The sequence below is a fragment of the Arvicanthis niloticus genome, chromosome 21 (genome assembly GCF_011762505.2).
Source record: "Arvicanthis niloticus isolate mArvNil1 chromosome 21, mArvNil1.pat.X, whole genome shotgun sequence".
NCBI lineage: Eukaryota > Metazoa > Chordata > Mammalia > Rodentia > Muridae > Arvicanthis > Arvicanthis niloticus.
Window position 1 is genome coordinate 15929988 of NC_047678.1, and position 3573 is coordinate 15933560.

At 48.4% G+C, this 3573-nt stretch overlaps 1 non-coding gene across 1 annotated transcript; it reads left to right on the forward strand.

Annotated features, from left to right (window-relative positions):
• The first annotated feature begins 597 nt into the window (after nt 1-597).
• On the forward strand, nt 598-741 carry LOC117693925 (small nucleolar RNA SNORA48). Its single transcript, XR_004604510.1, has one exon. It is a non-coding gene; the product is annotated as a small nucleolar RNA SNORA48 (small nucleolar RNA).
• The last annotated feature ends 2832 nt before the right edge of the window (nt 742-3573 follow it).

The following is a 3573-nucleotide window of genomic DNA, read 5'->3' on the forward strand; positions in this document are numbered from 1 at the left end:
ATGGTCAAAATGTCCTTAAGTGACCAGCTGTTTGCTGCCTAATAAAAGGTTTGGTTTCAACCAGGTTGTTTTTACTGTCCCTTTCCCAACCATCCTTACAACAGCACTCCCTCTCTGAGTGTCCCTCCTTAAGTTCTGGTGCACTCTGCCCCAGCCCTTCATCAGTACTAGAGGCATCACCTCTGGCACCTTCCTCTCTGCCTCGGTTCTTATCTGCCCCGCCCACCACTCCCTAAGGCCCTAGGCGTCCAGACTTACCTCACCTGGTAGAATCTATTTCCCGGTAGCGTTTACTTCCCATGTGTAGGAGGAGGATGTGGTCACAGAACTTCTCACCACAAGTTTCTGCTCGCTGTCCCACAAAACTGTTGAGATCTTTTATTATTTAACTAAAAACTCCTATTTAAAGAAGGGGGGTGGGGGGGAGATAACAAGGATGTAAGGTGGTCCACAAAGACATAAACAGGAAAACCTCATGAAAGCAAAGACATGACTCGTGTGAATTCATCCCATGAGAACCTGAGCAATTGCTACAAGTGAGTTGAAAAACTTGGCTCTGAGCTTCCCAGAAAGCACAGTGAAAGGGGAAAACTTCTTCTCCACTGGCAATGGGCAAAGAGACACCTTACTGGTGGTGGTGTTCTTATATCAGTCAAGGGCAGAGCAGATGGTAATCCTTTGTTCATCCTAGCTTGAGCCCTACCTTGATGGCCAAAGCTATCCTATGCCTAGAACTCATAAAAATCAAATCCAGGCAGCACGGCACAGGAGGAGGAAGACAAACAAGAGACCTGTGGACAAGACCACCATGCCACCCACAGACCCGCCCTCCAGCACAGCCAGGCCATAGACACCCATTTGCAAACATACCCAATAGGGATGGGGGATGTCATGCAGCCACCTGGCTAGCCTGCAGGCAAAGCCATCACAATGTACAAATATGTGGTAGTCAGATGGGAGAGCAAAAGAAGTGGAGCAACTTGAACAGTATGAAGGAAGATGGACCTGGAGACTCCAGAGTGAAGAGGAGTAGCTTGTGGTAAGTAGTGAGCCCCATCATCTGAGGCCATGGTGCCATCCAAGCAAGAGCTGCTGCTGAGGGCCATGTATGAGTCTGTGGCTATGCAGTGGCAGGAGTCGGTGTCAATGTCTATAGCTTATATACCAATAGGGACCATGGGGATGTCTCTGGCAGCCATCGGGTTATCCAGGGGCTGTGCAGAACTGGCCCCACCCCTCACTAAATGAGGCACCCTGGAGAGCTTACCTATTTCTCACTAGCAGCAGCACTTGGGAGATCAGGTCCTGCACCTCGCCCAGGCACCACAATGGAGCTGACCCTGGCAGGAATGTGAGTGATCCATCCCTGAGAGCATGAGTATAGGAGAGCTCACCCCGCTCTCCCATATGGGGAGGCATCACATCTTTGCCCATGCCACCCACCCTCACCTTTCACCACCCAGTGGAGATGACCATGGTGGCAGGGGGTGATGCCTTCCCTCCAACCTTCTCCCTCACCACCAGCAGCAGTCAGAAAAGCTGGTCATAAAAGCAGGTGAACTGTCCTTGACCCTCACTGCCAGCAGCACTCAGGAGAGCGGGTCCCGTACCTTGCCTGGGCAACACAGTAGCGGGGTACGGGTGAACCAGCCCTGAGGACAGAGCCACTAGTCTGGCATGAGGTGGCTTAGTATAGGCATGATGCCCTCCTCCTGGGGCATCACCACCTGCACCACCACCTAAAGTAATCTGGAAAGCTGGACCTGCACCTCGTGTGGACAACACAATGGAGCTGGCCCTGATGACAAAGGCATGGGTGAGTCCAGAGCGTGGGAGAGTAGGAGCTGACCCAGCCCCTTACAGGTTGTAGCACCTGGTAGAGTTGGGCCAGTACCTTGACAAGGCAGCACAGTGAAAGGCCAGTCCTGCTGATTCAAAGCTGCAGGATGTCCATGACACAAGGCAGTAACAGGATAACCTGGAGGAAGCCCATGAGGAGCCAATATTGATGATGTCATAGAAGCCAGAGACCTCACTCGAACCAGACCAATGACTCACTGCAATGAGCATCTGCAAGTGAAGATGTGTGACAGAGGGGTAGACTGTGAGACACACTGTGACACACTACAGATGATGACACACTACAATGAAACGTTTTCTGTCGTGTGTGTGTGTGTGTGTGTTATTTGGGGGGTGCAAAGATGAAGGGTGAATATGAGGGGGCAGGGAAATAAATGAGTGAGACTGAGGTGCACGATGTAAAACTCACAAAGAATCAATAAAAAGTTTTAGGGGGAAAAAGAAGCTTCTTAGGAGATTGATAGTTTGAGCATCTAGATGCAAGATTCACTCATGTGGTTTCTTTGTTCACTTTATGTCCAAAGAGAATCATAATGTCTAGCAAATCCATATGCAGTACATACTTATCAGCTAGTTTATTGGTTATCCCTATAAACAACTTACATTGTATAGAAAGTAGACTACATCCTTAACTGTGTGAACATAGTAAATTAGTTATGGAATGGAGAGGAAGGTAAATGAATACCATAGCCTAACATTAAGTTCATGCTCAGTGGCCTGCAGGTACCTCCAGGAGAGAGACCTTCAGTGCTCTGAGGCGCCCACTCTTTTACAACACACTCTGCAATGCTGATTCAAGTCTAGGAGGTAGAAAGACATCCTAGAGAAACTTCTGCCTGGGCACAGTAGTTCTGCCCCAATCGCCTCTTCCCACAGCTTCATGTAAAGCATCTCCAACCAGAACAGACACTGTTGTTCCAGTATCCCCCATTGCAAGCAGTCTTGAGGCATTTTGAAAATCATTTCACTTCCCCTGGACTTTCCTCCACAGTACCACATAATCCCATGAGTTGTGAGCCCACTGTATGGGGGAGGGTTGTCATCTGACTGTGTAGTGTGCTTCAGTCTGTAGGATTTCCTCCTAGACCCAGACTCCTGGTTCCCGTGGGCCTGCCTCTGGCTACAGATGCTTGGAAGCCTGGCTTCCAAAGACCTGCACAGAGTTGGTTGTCCTCTGGCCCTGTAGATGTCCTAGACCCCTCCCCCACCTGGCTGCCATCACTCAGAGGATATGACTCTGTATTCTGATCCAAATGTTTGAGAACCTGTGAGAGCTTTGAGAGTTAGACTTTAGTTCATGATCAAATAATGCTTTGAAAACAAGTAATGAACCAACTGTCACAAGAGAGAAAATGTCATACCAGTAAGAAGCCCAGGACATGTCCATTGGCTCCACAAGAGAGTTCTGTTTAAACCAGATAAAAGGACATATTCCATGATACCCCAAGCCTTTGGAGTCCTACAGAACCTGCAAGAGGTTATCAACGAGAAGCTTCTCTCTATTGACCGAAGAAGTAACTTCCTTAAAATTTAGAAGCAGGATATAGATGCTTGCCAATGGAATTTGGAATCAAACTTGGATCTAAATCCCTTACAAGCTAACCTTATAAATCTATATTCCTAGTTGAAATGTGATCTGATGCTGGGCCTGAGTTTCTGTCTGTAATTCAGCAATAAGAAAAGTCCTCACCCAGGACTACTAGGAGAAACTGG